Source organism: Arachis ipaensis, chromosome B10 (genome assembly GCF_059453495.1).
Source record: "Arachis ipaensis isolate K30076 ecotype BB chromosome B10, ASM5945349v1, whole genome shotgun sequence".
Lineage (NCBI taxonomy): Eukaryota > Viridiplantae > Streptophyta > Magnoliopsida > Fabales > Fabaceae > Arachis > Arachis ipaensis.
In genome coordinates, this window is record NC_142435.1 from 14074798 (window position 1) to 14096930 (window position 22133).

Consider the following 22133-nt stretch of genomic DNA (forward strand, 5'->3'; position numbering starts at 1 on the left):
CTCAAGTCTCAATGATATTTTTCTAAATTTTATATTAACTTATTTTAAAGCAATATATATAGCAATATATGATATAATATGATATGATATGATATGATATGATATAAAGGTATTTAAATTTAAACCAATTCAAATTAAACCGTTCATCCAACTCAATTTAAATAAAAAATTAATTAAAATCGCACTAATTTAAATTTGATTGGATTCTATTTTTTAACAAACCGCATGGATCGGATCAGATTTTGGATCGACTTCTCAAAATCGATCCGATCCGATCCGATTCAATCCATTCCAAACCATATAATGTGCTATAATATTAATATTTTATTATTATATTTAAAATTTTATTTATAATATATTTAACTTGGTATACATTTTTATATTATTCATGTATTTTTATTATTTAATAAATATTTTATATTTAAAATAATTTTCATTTATTTATTTTAACTAATATATACTTTTATTTCTATTGTTATGTTATTATTAATTTTTTAAAATATTATTGAGATTTATTATATTATTATTGGTTATTTAAAATTTGATATTAAAACTTGTTGTGTGTATTTAATTTTTTTAATTTATAAAATTACAAATCCAATCTAATCCAAATTACTTAAAATTTAATCAAATTTTTTTAAAAAAATATCCAATCTAAATTACATCACAAATAAAATTAATATTCAAGTTAAATAAAATTTTTAATTCAAAATCAATTCCAACCGTAAACATTCTTGCTACCACAATTTTTTTTTGAAACAAAAGAAGTTCAACACAAAAGAGTGGAGCACAAATAATTAAAAAATAAAAGATATTTGTTTACATAAAATCTAACAATTCTTATTGACATCTTTAGCATTGTCATCAACACTCACAAAAATCATTGGAATTCCATTCTTGGGAGCTCAAAAGCGTCCTGCTGTGGACGTTCTCAACCCCTGTTTCTTGAAATATGTGGCGCTCTCTAGTCTTCCTAGAATCAGTGATATGCCTAAAAAATTTTCCAGATTCCTCACGCTAGAGTAATTTCTTGCAAATCATGGGAAAATTATTCTAATAATTGAGTTGACTGGTTTAAAATTAGTAGCACGTCTTAATATATAGCAGAACCAAAAGATTTATTGGTGCTATATATACTACTAAAAATAAGGAGACAGAATATATTATTTGTCAGGAGTCAGGACTGAAGAATAATAAAACACTCGTGATCAATTGTGAATTGTCATCTTCGGTATATTTAATTTGAATTGAGGATGTTGTGGTTAACCTTCATTTTCTCTCCCAAATAACTACTATATAAGAATATTATTAATGTTCTTCCACGGTTGATCACCACTTATATAACTCAATTCACTTTAAAATTAATTAATTAAGATTCAAGTGTGAATATCCCTAAAAAATATTCTGACATCTAAACAAGTGTTTGATATATTCTGATGTAAAATTAAGATTAATTCAAAATATACATTTTTTTTCTAAAAATGTTTATCTTCTATAAATGTTACTAAAATATAACTGTTGATCAGATTTAAATAAACTATAACAGATTTTTTATACATTTAAATAATATTATCATCTAAATCTAACTAAGTAGATCCAATACCAACAAAAACCACTCTTGGAATTACACGTACACATTATTTACGTTATCGTCATCGTTGTCTTCTTCTTCGCGTTTTTCCTCCTCCTCCTCTTGCTCTTTCTCCTTCTTCTTCTTCTCCTACTCTTTCTCCTTTTTCTTCTATTCCTCCTTTTTCTTCTTCTTCTTCTTATTCGCGTGTTTTTTTGTCATCATTCTTTTGTTACTGCTATTATTGTTGTTATTACAGTAGAAAGTGAAGGAGGAAGAGAAGAAAGAGTTTTGGATTGTGCAGGAGAACGAGTCCAAATGCATTTTAATTCACTCAGAAATGAACCAAAATTATATAATGTTTGCGACACAATTAACTCAAAAATGAACCGAAATTACATAATGGACCGTGACACAATTGCGACACAATTAACTCAGAAATAAACTAAAATTTACCATAATGATTGCGACACATAAACTCAGTTTGAAAACAAATGTACAAACAAAACTGAATCATGAACAAAAACACATTCAAAATCAATTTTGGATCAAACAACATCATTAATGTGTTTCTTCTTATTTTTTGTTTGATATTTTTTCTCTTTTTTTGGTTTTATTCCTCTTAAGAAAGTGAAATAAGAAGAACTATAAGAAAATTAAAAAAAGAAAGAGAAGATGAAAAGGAAAAAGATGAAAAAGAAGAAGAAGCAACAACAGAAGATGAGGAGGAAGAGGAGAAGGAGTTTTGAATTGTACAGAAAAATGAGTTCAAATGCACATTAATTCACTCAGAAATGAACCAAAATTATATAATGATTGTGACACAATTAACTCATAAATAAACCGAAATTACATAATGGACTGCGACACAATTAACTCAGAAATGAACCGAAATTACATAACAATTGCGACACAATTAACTCAGAAATGAACCAAAATTTACCATAATGTGATTGTGAGACATAAACTCAGTTTGAAAATAAGCACACAAATAAAACTGAATCGTGAATAAAAACACATTCAAAATCAATTTTGGATCAGACAACGTCATTAATATGTTTCTTCTTTTTTGTTTGATATTTTCTTCTTTTTTTCTTAATTCTATTCTTCTCAAGAGAGTAAATAAAAAAGAATTTTAAAAAAATAAAATAAGAAGGTGAAGATGAAGATGAAGATGAATAAGAAAAAGATGAAAAAGAAGAAGAAACATTAAAAGATGAGGAGAAAGAGGAGAAGGAGTTTTGAATTGTGCAGGACGAGGAGTCCAAATGCACCTTAATTCACTCAAAAATAAACCAAAATTACATAATGGACTGCGACACAATTAAGTTAGAAATAAACCGATTACATAATAATTGCAATACATAAACTCAGTAAAAAAAAAAAGCACACAAATAGGATTGAATTGTGAATAGAAACACATCTAAAATTAATTTTGGATCGAACAATATCATCAACATGACAAAAATTTAACAATAACAACGATATATATAATGAAGAAGAAAATAAAGCACGAGAAGAGAAAAAAACCAAAAAAAGAAGCGCATGATCCAAAATTATTTGGATGAATTTAAATGTTAAAATTGCTTGGACGTGGAGAATAATTTAAACTCTACAAACTGGAAGTTATAACTGAATTATAAGAGGAGTGCTAGGGGCCAGTACTTTTGTTAAATTCTGGCCAGCACTTAACCATAAAAAAGAAATTGAATAATTCTACACCATTAGATGCAATCTCGTACCATAAAAAATATCATTAATAGCTAATTGATGGCTAAAAATCACAAAATTTACTCACCCTTAGACTTTCTCGAATTATAATAACGTTCTTTTATAATAATGTTTGAATTATAGAACAGTTAGGTTGAATTATAATGCGCAGATCAATTAATTTTACTATATTTGTTTAATAAAGCGTTTTTATTGTGGCTTTATGCAAAAATTGTGTCCAAATAAAATGGATGATGAAATAAGGGGTGGCTATGTGTTATAATATATTATTCAATCCTAGTCTTGATGAGCTGTAAGCCTGTAACAGTAATCCAAATCCAATCTCTCAAGTTCTACTTGCCATTTATCCAAATTAAATATTAGCCAAAACAGTTGCACCTGATTCTGATCAAAAGAACGTCTCCATTGTATGAATGGAGTGTTTAGTGAGATAGACTAATTTTCTTTAAAGGAATTGGAATAACAGATTGATTAATTTTATTGATTATAACTAGCTTTAGCATGTCTTGGTATATTAATATTATATTTTTTAGGTTACGTTGGAAATAGAAACTCAATCTTATTCAGGGAAAACTCAAACCTAATTAACTTCGTCAATTAAACTAGCAGCGATGGGTTAAGATTTGGTTCGCTAGAATGTCGGGTCGTCGACTAATCCTCTGTTGATAAAATCCGAATAATTTTACCGATGTTTACACACAATAATTTTCCCCCTCCAATTCTACACATTCATCATATAATAACTTCGAGTCTTTATCCTAAATATATAAAATAATACAATTGGTTTTTATTTAGAAGTTAGTTATATTTATATTAATCATTTGTTTCAGTTTAAAATATGATTTTACAACAAAATAAATTAATTTTATAAGACAAAAATTATACTATATTTCTTGGCGGTTGCTAGCTGTTAGCACAAATTTCGACATATAAAAAAATTTAACCATAATTCATTGAAATATGGCATGAATAGTTGGCCATAGAAGAATTCCCCTTCGACCATAGCAGGAATAAAGGATAATCGAAGTCGAAGGCTTAATGATTTAAGGAATTAAGGAAAGGAAATAGGGTCGAAACCAGGATATATCACGTGGTAAATATGGATACACTGTAAAAATATGGAGCTTGAAGAATGAGACAAAATAAAATGTGGAATATTACGATAAAGATTTTTTAGGGTCAAGACAAGGTTATTGTTTCGTCCGAGTATTGGGGTGGCCAAACTTTAGCAATTTCGAACAGACTACTGGTGGAAAGGAAGAGCTATACGTCCGCCAGAATCGATCATTGCGGCAGAAATACCTGCAAAAGATACTCTGCCGCTCAAGTCAATAATAATCTCTAGTAAGTGTATCAGGTAAAATATGAAGACTGAGAATAGAACCTGATCTTAGTCGAGAATATTAGTTCGGCTTTATAGATGTTGTTTTACCTGTTTTCCGTGGATAAGTCCGAGTTTAGGGGTTGGTTATCGCATTCTGTTTTGGTGATCAGCTTTGTTTAAGCACGTTTCTTATTTTCGGATAAGTGGGCCCGATCTTATCTGATTACGTTCCGAGCTTTTTGGATGGCCGAGGTATGTGGGGACGTATCATAGCCCCAAGCTTGCCTTGGTTTGGACAGAACAAAGGCGAGCTTTTTCCTCGGTAATGTCATATACCTTGGCCAAGGATTTGTTTGGGCGTCTGCGCCCTTCAGCTCCCAAGCTCGGCTTAGTTCTATTGCTGGATTTGAAACGTTTGCAGCATTCAATGCTTGCTTCGTTGTTCGCGCTTTAAGGAGTGATTGATTTGACGTGTGCTGCATCTTCCAAGGAGCCCCTGACCGTGTGATTGAGGGGTTTTGATCGTGGGTTTTTGAATGGTTGGGATGGGGAGTTGACGTTTCGGATGTAACTGCCTTGTGTGCCTTATGTGCTTGTAATGAGCATGCCTTCTACATTTGCTCTTTGTTTTTTTTTTTTTTTGTGACATTGTTTGTTTTCTGATAAGAAATGAGTAAAAAAGGTGAGTGCTAATCTGTGTTTTCTGTCTCTTCTTTCCTTGTTTGGTTTTCTTGTTTTTACTTCATGGAAGGCAAAAAGGTTTGCACTGATGAAGGTGATTTATACGGCTGGGTTGATGCTAGGGTTAGGGGTTTTATTTCGCAGTTTAGTGATAGGGAAGCTGTTGATTTACTGGGTTCCAATGTTTGGGTTAGGAGTGGTAGTGGTATTAGGATAGAAATACTTCCTTGCGAGGATGGTGACCGTGTTTTCCATCATTGTGATGATTGGTCCTTTTTTTACATGTATAGTTGCTTGTTCACTGAGTTAGGTGTTAAGCTCCCCTTCACCGATTTTGAGTGTGGTGTTCTTTATTGGTTGAATTATTCCCCTAGTCAGCTTCACCCAAATTCATGGGGGTTTCTGAGGGCTGCGCTTTTGAGGTGCTGATGGAATTCCTTGAACAGCCTCCATCTCTGCGGTTATTCTTTTCACTTTTTCGGGCTAAAGAAGTTGGTCGAGGTCTTTGGGTTAACTTGAATAGTTATCCTCGTCGTTCCATCTTTGGTCTTTACAAGTCTTCTTTTAAGGATTTCAAAACTATGTTTGTTAAGGTTAGGAGTGTGCCTGAAGAGTTTCCTTTTTACTTGAACGAGTATCTTGTGGAAAAATTTCCTTTGTCATGGTGTCCCGATCCGATGCAAGTCTTGGATGTGGATGATAGGTCTATCAATGATCAGATTGTGATGGAGTTTTTGTTTGAAATGTTGGGTCCGAAAGGATTATTGTCTGTATCCGAGTTGTTAAAATGGGATACTGATAGGCAAGATGTTCTAAATTACCTATGTAAATTAGTTGTTATTGTTTTGTTGCTGTCTTGTCCTCGTGTGTTCTTACCTTGTTGATTGTTGTGCAGGTGATAAGGCGCCGACTATTACTACTGCTGGGCTGAAGTCGTTTTTCAACCAAAGAAGGAAGGTTGAGAAGGAGGGATCAACTACTAATGCTGAGAAGGTCGTTTTAGGTCTTCCTGATCCGTCCCATGGACCCAAGCGAAAAAGGGGTCATGTGAGAGAAAAGGTTGAAACTCTTCAGGCTAAAGGGGATTCATCTGCTGAGCTTCAGATGGTGGAGTCGGCGTATGAATCGCAAAAACAGTTGCACGGTTATCTGGGGGACGTGCATGCTCGGTCTTTGTGGGGAAAATTGTATCCTTTCTCTGTGATGGCTGATGAGCTCTGCTGTTTTCCTGATGATCTGAAAATGATTGACGAAGTTGGTCATGTTGGGACAAGTCGCTTTTTGCAGGTATGTGTCACCTTGTTCAGTTATTATTATTATTTTTTGCATTGTTATGATGTTTTCTCTTCTGTTGTACTCTGCAGGTGATTGGTGCCAGGATTGTGGCCGTTGGGCGTGCTCAAGAGCTCGCTCTTGAAAAGGAAAATAAAGCTGCTCTGGATGTCGCCGAGCTATCCTTGGCTGTGGAGGAAAAGGAGAAAACTATTGTCGAGCTGTCTTCTTCTCTGAGATTGAAGGAGTCAGAGCTTGTTGAGGAAAGGCGTCTTCAACTTTCTTCTGCTGAAGAAGTGAAGACTGTTAAGGCGGAAAAGGGTTGGAGACCAAGGTCTATGAGGCCTTTGCGCAAGGCTTTGAACGTGCTGTGTCTCAGGTCAGGGTGTTGTTTCCTGAGACTAATGTGACAAAGCTCGATGCGACCAAGGTGGTTGTGAATGGCCAGCTTATGGATGTTGAGGCTGCTGCTGGAGATGATAGTGAGGAGTCCAGCATTGGTGACAAGGCTGATTAGGCCTTTTTATTTATGTTTTGTTTAGTAAACTTATGTATGGCTCTTTGGCATTGGACATGTGTTTAGCTCTGTTTGTTTTGCTTTTTGGATATTTCTGAGTATTATTCTCGGCTTTTGTTGGTTTCTGAGTATGAAGCTCGGTTTTGTTTGACTGTTAGCTCTTTGATTATAAGATATGTTAGTTATCCAGGATATGATAACACTAAAATTTTTTTTTGCAATAGTAATGACGTTTGTACAATGATTTGGGGGCGTCCGGCCTCGTTAAAACCCTCTTCGAGTAAAACCCATGTGGTGTGGGAAAAAACCTTCGAAGGGGAAAAAAGAGTACCTTCATCCGCGTAATACAGTGTATAATCATGATTGATATTCCCTAAGTGAGGAGACATTTCATGTCCTTGGAAGTTGATATCCTCTTAGGGTTTCTAGCTTATAAGCCCCCTTGCCGAGGTTTTTAAATACTCGGAGCGGTCCTTCCCAATTTGCTGCTAATTTTTCATGTGTTGGAGGTTTCCGCACTTCTTCTGTTCGTCTGAGTACAAGGCCTCCTTCATTGAAGGACTTGTGAATTACTCTTTTGTTGTGTCTTCATTTTATGAACTGTTTCCTAGCTTGTTGTTTTATGGCTGAAATGTCTCTTTCTTCTTCCACGAGATCCAGCTCAGCTATTCGAGTTTGCAAATTGTTTGGTTGATTGTAAAGCTCGACCCTTAATGTTGGGATGCTGACCTCTACTGGGATTAGTGCTTTTGCACCATACACGAGCTTGAAAGGAGTTTCTCCTGTAGCGGATTGGACGGTGGTATTGTAGCTCCACAAGATTTCTAGAATGAGGTCGGCCCACTCCCCCTTGGCTTCACCGAGTTTTTTCTTTAAGCCCTGCAAGATAATTCTGTTAGCTGATTCAACTTGCCCGTTGGTTTGCGGGTGCTCGACTGAGCTGAAGTGATGTTTAATGTTAAAATTTGTTAGGAAAGCAGCGATTTTATGGTCCGTAAATTGTCTCCCGTTGTCCGAGATTATCTCTCTTGGGATGCCATATCTACATATGATGTTTTTCCATAGGAAAGATCTCACCTTATCAGCCGTTATGTGTGCTAGTGGTTGTGCTTCTATCCACTTAGAGAAATAGTCTATTGATACTAAAAGGAACTTTACCTGGTCCGACGCTTTGAGGAAAGGTCCAAGGATGTCCAGTCCCCACCTATCGAAAGGCCAGCTTACCTCTATGGTGTGGAGCTCTTCGGCTGGGATCTCTGAAATGGTGGCGTGCTTTTGACAATTGTCACATGCCTTGACTTTTGAAATACAATCCCTTTTTATCGTCGGCCAGTAGTATCCTATTCGTAATATTTTCGCTGCCAGTGCTCGGCCGCCGATGTGGTTTCCACAAACTCCTTCGTGCGTTTCTGCCATAACTTCTTTAGCTTCATCCTTGCTGATGCATTTGAGGAGTGGTTGGGAGTGTCCTCGTCTGTACAGGGTATTTCCGACTACTGTGTAGAAGCTTGCTTTTCTTCAGAAGAGCGGCAAGTTTGGCTCCTCGTTTGGTATGGCACCTGTGTTAATGTAATTGAGAAAATGTGTTCTCCAATCTTGTACCTGCATGATGTTTAAAACTGTTTCCTGCTCGAAACTCGGCTTATCAAGTGTTAGCTGGGATAGCGCCGGTGTGTTTTCTGTTTGCCTAATTGTGGCTAATTTGGATAACACGTCGGCCCTGGTGTTTTGTTCTCGGTTTACATGAATAATATCAAATTTGCTGAATTTTGAGATGAGATCCTTTGTTATGAGCCAATATTTCTCTAACAAAGGATCTTTTACCTGGTACTCGCCTTTGATTTGATGCACTACTAGGGAAGAGTAACAGTAAACCATTATTCGAGATATCTTTAGTTGTTGGGCGAGTTTCAGTCCTGCTAGCAGAGCCTCATACTCCGCTTGATTGTTACTTGCGATGAAGCGGAACTGTAGTGATTGCTCGGCTATCACTTTGTCTCCTTCCTTTAGTAGTATCCTTGCTCCGCTGCCTTCTCTGTTTGAAGCTCCATCTACATGTATACTCCAACTAGCTTCTGTGAGTTGTGTTTCATTAGTCATCTCTGATACAAAGTCGACAAGTACTTGTGATTTCAGGGTTTTCCTTGATTCGTACTGAATGTCAAACTCAGAGAGTTCGACGGACCATTTGATTAATCGTCCTGCGAGCCCGGGTCTAGTTAGTATCTGCCTTAGGGGCTGGTCTGTTCGTACTATTATTGTGTGACTCTGGAAGTAGTGTCGTAATCTCCTTGCCGTGGTGATCAGTGCCAACACCAGCTGTGCAATTTTTGGGTACCTTGTTTCTGTTGGTTGTAGTATCCTACTAATAAAGTATACTGCATTTTGCTTTTTCCCTGTTTCAATCACTAGTACCGAGCTTATAGCATGGTTAGATACTGATAAATATAAATACAATGGCTTACCTGTTTCTGGTCTCTGGAGTATTGGGGGTGATGTTAAGAGCTATTTGAGCTCCATAAAGGAGTTTTCGCATTCCTCCGTCCATGTGAATTTCTTACACTTAGAGAATATTTGAAAGAAATGATAAGATCGGTTTGCCACTGCGGGTAGGAAACGTGACAGGGCAGCTATTCTCCCTGCTAGTTGTTGGACTTCTTTTATTGTCTTTGGACTTGTCATGTTCAATACTGCATTACATTTCTCTGGGTTGGCTTCTATCCCTCGTGAGATTAGCATGAAGCCAAGGAATTTTCCCCCTTGAACTCCAAAGGCACATTTGTCTGGGTTGAGCCTCATGTTATAAGCTCGTACTTGTTTGAAGACTTCTACTAGGTCGTCACAATGTGATCCCTGTGCGGGCTTTTTGCTACCATATCATCTACGTAAATTTCCATATTCTGACCTATTTGCTGTTGGAATACTTTGTCCATTAGTCTTTGATACGTCGCCCCTGCATTCTTTAAGCCAAAAGCCATTACCTTAAAACAAAAATTTCCATGTTCTGTTATAAAAGCTGTTTTGCTTTGGTCCTCTGGGTGTATTAGAATCTGGTTGTAACCAGAGTATGCATCCATAAAACTCAAGCTTTTGAAACTGGAAGCATTATCAACTAATTTATCAATGCAAGGTAATGGGTAAGCATCTTTAGGGCAAGCTTTGTTTAAATTTGTTAAGTCGACGCACATGCGCCATTTACTTGAGTTTTTCCTTACCATTACCACATTTGAGAGCCATGTGGTGAAGCAGATTTCTCTGATGAAACCTGCGTTGAGGAGTTTCTTAGTTTCTTCTAGTGCTGCTTGTTTTTTCTCTTCTCCGAGGTTTCTTTTCTTTTGTGCCACTGGTCGGATTTTTTTGTCAATTGCTAATTTGTGGCAGATAACTTCTGGGCTTATTCCTGGCATGTCGTCTGGTGTCCATGCAAATAGATCGGCGTTCTGACGCAGTATTTCTATGAGTTTTGTCCGTTCTTCCCCCCTTTAGTGCTTCTCCAATGTATGTGTACTGCTTTTCATCCGCTGTTAGTGTTACTCGGTGGAGGTTGTCCATTGGCTCGACTAACGTTAGGATCTCGCCAGTATTGTGTATTGCTTGGACTTGTGGCCGAGCTGTCTGTTTTATCTGGTTTTGCTTCAAATTGGCATTGTAACATTGCCGAGCTTCTTGGTGATCGGCGTATACTCTTGCTATCCTGTTTTCCTGCACCGGAAACTTGACATATAGGTGTAAAGTGGACACTACTGCCCTGAATATATTCAGGCGGGTCTTCCGATGATAATATTATAAGGGCTATAACAGTCTATTATTAAGTATTGGATATCAATGGATTTTGACATAGGGATCTCTCACATTGTTGTCTTCAGCCATATATGTCCCATGATGGGGACCCTCTCTCCGGAGAACCCAATCAGCTCTCCAGAGGAAGGTTGAATTGTTTTTTCTGATAATTTCATTTTTTTAAAAGGTAGAATAAAATAAAACATCAGTGCTACTACCTGGGTCCAGTAGTGTTTTTCTTACCAACAATTCTCCAACTTGGATGGAGATTACTCTGGGTCGTCGAGGTTAGGGGTTGCCGACTTGAAGTCTGACTGATTGAATGATATTGTGACGTCGGGGTCCTCCTCTTTCTTCGGATGCAGTGTTCCTTCGATTGCCAACATTGCTTTATAGCTTCGTTTTCTGGCCGAGGTTGTACCACCTCCACCTGCATAGCCTCCTGATATGTGGTTGATGATTCTTTTGGGCGGGTTGGGTGTTGTCTGTTCCCTTTTGTCCTTGTCTGCTGCTGTTTGTTTGTGTTTGTCTCTGTCTGAGTTGACCCCTTTGGATTTTCGACCTTCGACATATTTGTCTAGGAGTCCTTGGCGTGCTAGTCTTTCGAGCAGGTCTTTCGCGACGATACAGTCATCCGTGGTGTGTCCGAACTTCTGATGGAAAGCGCAATGTATGCTCCTATCCACGAACCTTTGGTCTTAGTAACTCCCTGCCCGAGCTGGTGGTTTCACGATTTTGGCATTGAGAATCTCTTTGATGATGTTCTCTCTTTTGGTGTTGAACCTGGTGTAAGTATTGAATTTTGGTGTGAGCTTGAAGGGCTTCTTCTGCTCTTTGTTATTTGGTGGTCTGAACATTTTGTCCTCATCCCTTCTGTGCGGTTGTTTGTCTGTTTTTTGGGCTTCGTGGAGCTCTTCAATTTTCATCTGGCCTGCAGCCCTTTCTCGGAATTCTTCTAGCGTTTTTGGTTTTGTTATTGCAATTGTTTCGCAAAATTTGCTTGGTCTGAGGCTGGCTTTGAGGGCATGCAGGTGGACCGCCGGATCCAATTCTTGAATCTCCATGGTTGCTTCAGCAAATCGAGTCATGTAGTCTTTTAGGCTTTCGTGTTGGCCTTTCTTGATGGTGCCTAGATAATCTGATCCGTGCACATATATTCTTGACGCAGCAAAGTAATCGATGAACGATCTCGCCAGTTCCTCAAAGGAAGAAATTGAACCTGCAGACAACTTAGAAAACCAGAGTAATGTAGCACCATCAAGGTAAGTAGGAAAAGCTTGGCAGAGCACAGGCTCATTGTTAGCGCCGTTAAAAAACATCATGGCTTGAAATTTCTTGACATGAGCTCGGGGGTCGCCGAACCCCTTGTACGGCTCAAGCGCTGTGGGTAACACAAAATTTTTTGGCATCTGGAACTTTGTGATTTCTTTGAAAAAGGGATTGTCGAGGGTTAGCTTTTCCTTCGGCGGGGTGATGTTTAGGGGATTTGTGTTGCCCTGGGCCGAGCTTTTGGAGCTTTCTCCCTTGTGTTTTCCGTTGTTCTGTGCAGATAACTTGGCTATCCTCCGCACTTCTGCCTGAAGTTCAGCGATTTGAGCTAGGAGCTCAGCTTGTGTGGGTTGAGGATTCTCATTGTCAGCCATCTTCGAGGATCGGGAATCCTGCAAAACAGAGTAAAAGACTAAACAAAGAGTATAGTAGGGTTAGATATATTCTGGGCCCCACGGTGGGCGCCAAGTGTTTCGTCTGAGTACTGGGGTGGCCGAGTTTTACCAATTTCGAGCAAACTGATGGCGGAGAGGAAGAGCTATACGTCGACCAGGATCAAACATCGCGGAAGAAATACCTGAAAAAGATACTCCGACGCTCAAGTCAATAATAATCTCTAGTAAGTGTATCAAGTAAAATATGAAGACTGATAATAGAACCTGATCCTTAGCCGAGAATATTAGTTCGGCTTTATAGACGTTGTTTTACCTGTTTCTCGTGGATAAGTCCGAGTTTAGGGGTTGGTTATCACATTCTGTTTTGGCGATCAGCTTTGTTTAAGCACGTTTCTTATTTTCGGATAAGTGGGCCCGATCTTATCTGATTACGTTCCGAGCTTTTTGGATGGCCGAGGTATGTGGGGACGTATCAGTTATGATAAAGAAATCAGATCGTGGTCAAGATCATTTAAGGGTGAGTCTATCTTCGTGATTTATAAATAAGAGATCATTTAAGGGTAAGTCTATCTTCGTGATTTATAAATAAGAGGAACTTAGAAAGACTCTGAAATTTTAATTAACAACACCATATCTAGGGTTGCACACGGATCGGATCGGATCAGATATAGCCTATAATTCTATCTGATCTGCACTGCACTCATCGGATCGGATCGGATATGATATCCGCATTTTTTCAAGTTGGATCCGATCCGATCCGCATACTTGCGGGTCAGATCGGATCGGATATTAGGTATATCCGCATAATTCAAAAAAATTGTTTTAAGACCCTTTTTTGCTCTAAAAAATTTATTTTTTCACCTGTTTAAGTCTATTTACTCAAAATATTATCAATAAAAGTTCTCTTAAATAACAAAAGAAAAATAATAACACAAGATCTAAGTTTAATTATTCTAAATTAAAGTACAATATAAAAAACTAAAAACAAGATATCATAAAATTCATAAAACAACACACTAAAATTCATATCACATTAGGGTTTACTTTCTTAAACAATGCTATTTATATGAGATGTGCGGATATGCAGATCTGTGGATATCACTGCCAAATCTGTAATCCGATTCTACCATAGTGCGGATCGGATAATATCCGTAAAATTCGGATCGGATGCGGATAATTACCACGGATATGCGGATATTATCCGATCCATGTGTAGCCCTAACCATATCATTATATAAACTCATAAAAATTTCCAATCTTAGTGACATAATGAAAAAATATGGAGTACAAATACATGTGAATGTTGTAAGTCATCTTTTAATTTATTTATTTTTATTGTGTTTGATTCAGTTCCTTTCATTTCTTTACATTTTTGTTGTTATTCTATTTCCATTCAAATTCAAATTTTTTACACATTCATTTATTTAAAGTTTTCTTTTTATTTATTTTATTTTTTTCGTCATAAATTTGCCACCAATATCTTGACACAATTTGCTTTTACATTATTACTAAATAATTTTTGAGTCGAATTTACTCTTTTTCAGAAGAATCATATCTGTTCTCTAAATTGAGATCTTAATACAATTTTGATTCGATATTCTCTCAAAAAAAACCAAAAATCAAATAAAACACTAACAAATACAATGTATAAGTCCAAAAATGAATGTGAGAGAGAAAGAGAGAGTAATTTGCATAATAAAATACCGACGGCCTAAATTTTTGAAACTGTATAAAAAAACAAACGACTTGGGTGTTATTAACTTCTGAATCATAATTAATTTTTTTATATATTTATTAAATTATTGACGATCAAAACTTTCTTTAATTGTATTTAGAAATAAAAAAATAAAATTATCTTAAAAAAATTAACAACAACTACTTTGATGAATTATAATTAAAAGACAATAATATTAAGTGCATCTCAATTTACATGAAATATATCGAAAGATAAATTAAATGCACTGCTATTATTTTTTGATTGCATCAAATAAGAATTAATAGTCAAAATCGTCCCTAAAAGATACTTCGATTTTCATTTTCATCCCCGAAAGATAAAATTAATCAAATTCGTTCCCAAAAGATAACCAACCTGATCGCTTTAGTCCTTCCGTCATCTCCTGTGCTGAGGTGGCTAACGCTCGCTGACATGGCCTATTAACTGCCAGCATGGCACTCGCTTAGTGTACCTTCTTGTTGCTGATAAGATAAGTTTATTAGATCAATTCAAATCAGTACCTAAATTCATGAACCCTAATCTCAAATCCAAAGGAATCGAACCTCACATCGATAGCAGATTCCATGTTCCTAGGTTGTCCCTACTGCCGCCCGCGTCACTACCTACGCCTTCAACGCTGCCATCGCCAGCGCATTGACGTCGTTTGCATCATAGCCGTCGCCCAAAGTAGAACAAAGTCTATCATTAACGCCGCTCCTCGCCACAGATTCTGTCGCAGCTCTCATGCTTGTCCTTCGCGTCCTTGTCTTTCTGGCCCTTCACTAGGTGAAGGCCACGGTTGCACCCTCCAATGCAAACAAGTTGCGTACAACACTTCCTATTCCGGAGTCGCCACCCGTTATTACTGCTATCTTACCCTGAAACATCATTACTTATATTAATCCAATACAAGAGCCAAGCAAACAATGATACACAAAATATGGAATATGGAATTTGGTATTTAATTTAAAGGTATGAAATAAACAATGATACACAAAATAAAATTTTGATTACTACTTGAAGTTTATTTGATGGTTGGTAGTCAGGGGAGGTGAACTGGGGTGTTGGATCCATGACATATTCTTTCCATGGTTGTGTGTGTTGCTTCTGGGAAGCCATTACGAAGGATTTTGGTTCGAAAACTAAAAATGTACTAGGTTGTCTTCACATCAAGTTTAATATGGATTTTTCAGACTCAAGGTTCCTTTTTTCCAACCAATGTCAATTATTAGAGACGATATTACCTCAGAAATCCAACAAACAGTTGACAGATATGGAGCTGGATGAGTGTAAGGAGACCACATTACATGATGTCAACATGAAGGATGAGATGAGAAGAAAGCAGCAATAGCAACTACCACGAGGCATATAATGATGATGATGAGCAATCCATGCCTTGAGTGCAATTTGGGATTAGAGTTCATGGACTTAGGGACTGATTTGAATTTATCTAATAAACTTATCTTATCAGCAACAAGAGGGTACACTAAGCGAGTGCCACGCTGGCAGTTAACAGGCCATGTCAGCGAGCATTGGCCACCTCAGCGCAGGAGATGACGGAAGGACTAATGCGATCAGGTTGGTTATCTTTTGGGGACGAATTTGATTAATTTTATCTTGGGAGACGAAAATGAAGATCGAGGTATCTTTTAGGGACGATTTTGACTATCAACTCTATCAAATAATGTCAGTTCAAAAAGACATGCAACTCAATCAAACATGCACAAAATGTCACCAAAAGTATTAGAACAAAATTCTATAAACTAGTTACAAAAAATTCATGAACAAAATCCTTTAAAAATGGACAAAAATATATACAAATCACTCAAACATGCACAAAATAACATTAGAAGCACTACAATAATATTCTGTTGTCTAGTTACAACAAAAAGAGTACAACAATACTAAGTGCACCTCAATTTAGACAAAATACACCGAAAATTGTTACTAATTACCGTACACGAACTCACTTTAAAACATAGAAACACTCAAATATGAAAAAAAAAACACATTCAAATCCCTCAAATACATGCAAATATAGCTAGGTTAAATTATACGAGAAATATTACGTAACATTTTTACACCATCTAACAAAGTTATCACCAAATGAACAATATAATGAGAACATTAACATGTAATTTAACGCAAGAACACAAAATCAATCTATTAAATAAACAGAAATTTGACTATCTAGTGTTTTGCGATCAAAAATGGGAAAGAGAAAAGTGAAATAATTGGACGATTAGTGAACAGCACCTTCAATAATTTTTTGTTTTCTGTTTCTGTGTCTCTTGGTGAAGATTTCAAAAATAGCTTTGAGATTTCTTTGAGTTTTTGCGAAGATTTTGATCGCCTTTGAAGTTTGATCGTTTTAGTTTTGATCGAGAGAGAAAAAGCATTTTTCATACTACTGAACAGTTGCAGGAGCGCGTGTTTACACACTCTCTAATTTGAAATAAATTTTTGTTGAACTTGGACCAACTTAATTGAATTTGAATGGCCAAAAAAATTTGTATGTATTCCGGCCCAGCCCAATCATGACCCGAGTTCGTCCCAAGTCACCGACCCGACGGGTCCACCGACCCAGATCAAGAGGCGACCGCACGTTACCTCCCACTCCACAAAAAATTTGCATAGCTAGCAGAAACTTCCAAGTAGGTGGGCCTGGTCACAAGGGACCCACCCGAGTACAAGGTATAAATTGGGAGGGATCTACCCCTCCCAGAGGTACGTCACCCTTCTAACCATAATTGGTCGCCTATTCGTACGTGTTGGTGGGTCTCCAACCAAGTGGGGCCCACAGTTTTAAAAAAAAAACAAATAATAAATAAATAAAAGAAGTGGCTAACAGCCATGGTGAGAGAGAAGAGTTTCATTCTTTTGAATGAAAAAGAAGGAAATAGAAAGCACGCCATCGAGGGAGAAGAGAAAATTTGGGGGAAAAGGGCATGCCAACCTTGATCACATTGACCTGGTAAACTTGCTCCATTTCTTATGAAATTTTAGTATGTTATTCCTGGTGTAGAGATGAACATTAGGATATAACTTGCTAGTTGTATTGCCTTCTCTTTTGCCTGATTTGAGATACCCACTTTGTGGAGGGTTTATGTTGATTCCATCAGTTTTGATGATGTATTCTGTTGATTGTTGAGATGCCCTAGTGTCACTAGGAAGACTGTTTGTATATCCATTATTCTGATAGTGGAAGATTTTACTGGACTAGGTCCCGTGGGTTTTTTGTCCCTCTTTTGGAGGGTTTTTCCACGTTAAAATTCTGGTGTCTGATTATTTAATTTCTGCCATTATATTTGCTACTTGGAACATCTTTGGTATTGTCTATTTAATCGCACAGGTTGTGGGAAAATTATTTCTGGTGCTTCCGCTGTTAGATAGGTTCTTGTTTTGAACCTTTGTTGAGTTTTCCCAACAAAGTGGTATCTAGAGCTTTGGTTCTTTATTTCTGTGCTGATTAAATGGAGGAAAATACTCATGGACCGAATATGGTCAAATTGAATTCCCAAAATTATTCAAGTTGGAAGACCCTCATGGAAGATATGTTGTATAGTAAGGACTTGTATGATCCTGTGGAAGGAGATAAATCCAAAGGTACTAAATCCGATGCTGAATGGAAGAAGCTGAATCGGAAGGCAGTTGCTTTGATTAGGCAATGGCTTGATCTTAATGTGTATCCACATGTTGACACTGAAACGAATGCTGAGAAGATGTGGAAGAAATTGAAGGAGTTATATGAGAGGAAGAATGTGCAAAACAAAGCGTTCTTGATCAGGAAGCTTGTCAATATGAAGTATGTTGAAGGTAAATCAATGCTGGAGCACTTGAGCATTTTTCAAGAGATAGTGAACCAACTGACAAATAATGAAATCACTTTGAATGATGAGTTGCAAGCCTTGTTGTTGTTGAGCTCTTTGCCTGATAGTTAGGAAGTTCTGGTTGTGACACTGACTAACTCAGCTCCAAAAGGAAAGTTGACGTTAGCAATGGTTAAAGAGAGCATGTTGAATGAAGAAGTCAGAAGAAGAGAGCGAGGTTTGACTAATGCCTCCTCCCATTCAGATGCACTTGTTTCAGAGTCACAGGGGAGAAGTCAAAGTAGAAAACCTCACAGTTCTGACATGTCAGAGAGTCGAAGCAAGTCAAGAGGAAAGTACAAGCCAAAAAAAAGGAGTTCATTTGTCACCATTGTGGCAAGCCGGGGCATATCAAGAGGTATTGTAAGTTCTTGAAAAGAGAACAATCAAGAGGAAAAAATGTAGACAAAGGTAAAGATAGTGATAAAGAAACTGCTGCTATCGTTTATGAAGATGTTCTTATCACATATGATAAAAATTATGTGAATCTTGTCTGTGATGATTCCACTTGGATTATGGACTCTGGTGCCTCATGTCATGTCACTCCGAGGCATGAATTTTTCACTTCCTATACTGCTGGAAATTTTGGCAAGATCAAATTGGGAGATAAAGGAGTGTGTGATATTATTGTTATGGGTGATATGTGGCTTGAAACTAATATGGGATGCAAGTTGCAGTTGAAGAATGTTAGGCATGCGCCAGATATGCGGTTCAATCTCATTTTAGTGAAGGCATTGGATCAAGAGGGGTATTGCACTTCCTTTGGTAGTGGAAAATGTAAGATTACCAAAGGGGCTCTCATTGTTGTTAGAGAAGACAATAGTCTCACTACTCTCTACTGGTTGCAAGCAAAGTTGTGCAAAGAAGATGTGAATATAGCTGATGATTCCTCTTCCGATTTGTGGCACATACGTCTTTGTCACTTGAACAAGAAATGATTAAGCGTCTTGGCCAAGAAGCACTCACTTCCAGTGAAACGTACAACTTTAAATACTTGCACTCATTGTTTTGTTGGAAAGCATGCTAGAGTATCATTTCATAGTTCTGGACCTCATAGGAGATCACATGTTCTAGATTTAGTTCACACTGATGTTTGCACTATGGATGCTAAGATACTAGGTGGTGCATCATATTTTGTTACTTTTATTGATGATTATTCTCGAAAAGTGTGGGCTTTTGTTTTGAAATCTAAAGACCAGGTGCTCGGTATCTTCAAACACTTTCATGTAAGTGTTGAAAGAGAAACAGGAAGGAAATTGAAATGTGTTCGAGCAGATAATAGTGGTGAATACAGGGGTCCGTTTGAAGAGTATTGTAAAGGACATGGGATCAAGCTTGAGAAGACGGTTCCTAAGACTCCTCAACATAATGGAGTTGCTGAGAGAATGAATCGTACTATTAATGATAGAGTTAGGTGTATGCTCTCTCATACAAAGTTGCCTAAATCCTTTTGGGGTGAAGCAATGAGGACTGCAATAGATTTGATCAAGCTTTCTCCTTCAGTTCCACTAAATGGTGATGTTCCAGAGAAAGTTTGGAGAGGGAAAGATGTCTCCTATAGTCACTTGAGAGTGTTCGGTTGCAGAGCTTTTGTTCACATTCCAAGAGATGAAAGGTCTAAACTTGATGGAAAGTCAAAGCAGTGTATCTTCATGGGTTATGGTCACGAAAACTTTGGTTACAGATTATGGGATCCGATGAGCAAGAAGATAATTAGAAGCCGAGATGTGATTTTTCTTGAAGACCAAACTATTGAAGATCTTGAGAAGACAGATAAGCCAACAATAACTGTTAGACGTTCTGTTGATGATGAACCTGGTCCTTCCACTAGACCTCCTGTTGATGGGGGAGATGTAAAAGTTGATAATGATGGTGATGATTCGCATGATGAACCTACACCTTAACCTGAGGTGCCAGATGTTGAAGTTCCACCTGAACCACCAGTTGAGCCTGAATTGAGAAGATCTACTAGAGAGCGTCATCCTTCTCAGAAATACTCTCTTCATGAGTATGTGATGAACACTGAGACTGGGGAGCCAGAGAGCTACCAGGAGGCTATGTCTGATGAGCATAAGGAAGATTGGTTGAAGGCCATGCAAGAAAAAATAAAATCCTTGCATGAGAATCATACTTTTGAATTGGTGAAGTTGCCGAAGGGTAAGAGAGCATTCAAGAATAAATGGGTATTCAAGTTTAAAGCAGATGAAAATGTCTCACGGCTAAGGTACAAAGCTCGATTGGTTGTGAAAGGCTTTGAGCAAAAGAAAGGTATTGATTTTGAGGAGATTTTCTCTCCAGTTGTGAAGATGTCCTCTATTCGAGTTGTGCTTGGATTGGCGGCTAGCTTGAATTTAGAGGTTGAGCAGCTTGATGTGAAGACTGCATTCCTTCACGGTGACATAGATAAAGAAATCTATATGGAGCAACCAGAGGGTTTCGAGGTTAAAGGAAATGAGCACCTTGTATGCAAGTTGAAGAAGAGCTTATATGGGCTGAAGCAAGCACCAAGGCAGTGGTACACGAAGTTTGATTCCTTCATGGAAGGTCATGGGTACAGTAAGACTTCTTCTGATCCTTGTGTGTATGTTAAGAAATTCTCTGATGGTGATTTTATAATTCTCTTGCTTTATGTTGATGAGATGTTGATTGTTGGTCATGATACTAAGAAGATTGAAAGTCTTAAGAAAGACTTGATCAGGTCCTTTGCTATGAAGGATTTGGGTCCTGTAAAGAAAATCCTTGGCATGAGTATCACTCGTGACAGGAAGAATGGGAAACTGTGGTTGTCACAGCAGAAGTATATTGAGAAGGTTTTAGAGAGGTTTAGCATGAGTAATTCCAAACCTGTTAGTACTCCACTTGCTAGTCATTTCAAGCTGAGTTCGCAGCAATGTCCTACAAGTGAGAAAGAGAAAGCAGAAATGAAGAAGATTCCATATGCATCTGTAGTTGGCAGTTTGATGTATGCTATGGTTTGCACCAGGCCGGATATTGCTCATGCTGTTGGAGTTGTTAGTCGGTTTCTCTCTAATCCTGGCAAGGAACACTGGCAAGCAGTGAAGTGGAATCTCAGATACCTTAATGGTACTTCTAGAGTTTGTTTATGCTTTGGAAGTGGCCAACCTATGTTGGATGGTTACATAGATGCGGATATGGCTGGGGATCTTGATTCAAGGAAGTCTACTTCTGGTTATATGATGACTTTTTGCAGGGGGAGCTGTGTCGTGGCAATCTCGACTTCAGAAATGTGTTGCTTTGTCTACTACAGAGGCAGAATACATTGTTGTTGTTGAAGCTTCTAAGGAACTCTTGTGGATGAAGAAATTTCTACAAGAGTTAGGCATCAATCAAGAGAAATTTGTGTTATTTTGTGACAGTCAGAGTGCTATCCATCTCAGCAAGAATCCGACGTTTCATTCCAGATCGAAGCACATAGAGGTTAGGTATCATTGGATACGTCAAGCGCTTGAGATGAAGTCATATGCACTTGAGAAGATCCATACTGATGATAATAGTTCAGATATGATGACTAAGAGTTTACCTGCAGTGAAGTTTGATTCCTGTAAAGAGAAGGCGGGCTTAGTGGAGCAGCCTATCCCCACTTGAGTTGGTGAGGGGGAGATTTGTTGGTGGGTCCCCAACCAAGTAGGGTCCACAGTTTTTAAAAGAAAAAAAAAAGAAAAACAAATAATAAATAAATAAAAGAAGTGGCTAACAGCCACAGTGAGAGAGAAGAGTTTCATTCTTTTGAATGAAAAAGAAGGAAACAGAAAGCACGCCGTCGAGGGAGAAGAGAAAATTTGGGAGAAAAGGGCATGCCAACCTTAATCACATTGACTTGGTAAACTTACTCCATTTCTTATGAAATTTTAGTATGTTATTCCTGGTGTAGAGATGAACATTAGGATATAACTTGCTAGTTGTATTGCCTTCTCTTTTGCCTGATTTGAGATACCCACTTTGTGGAGGGTTTATGTTGATTCCATCAGTTTTGATGATGTATTTTGTTGA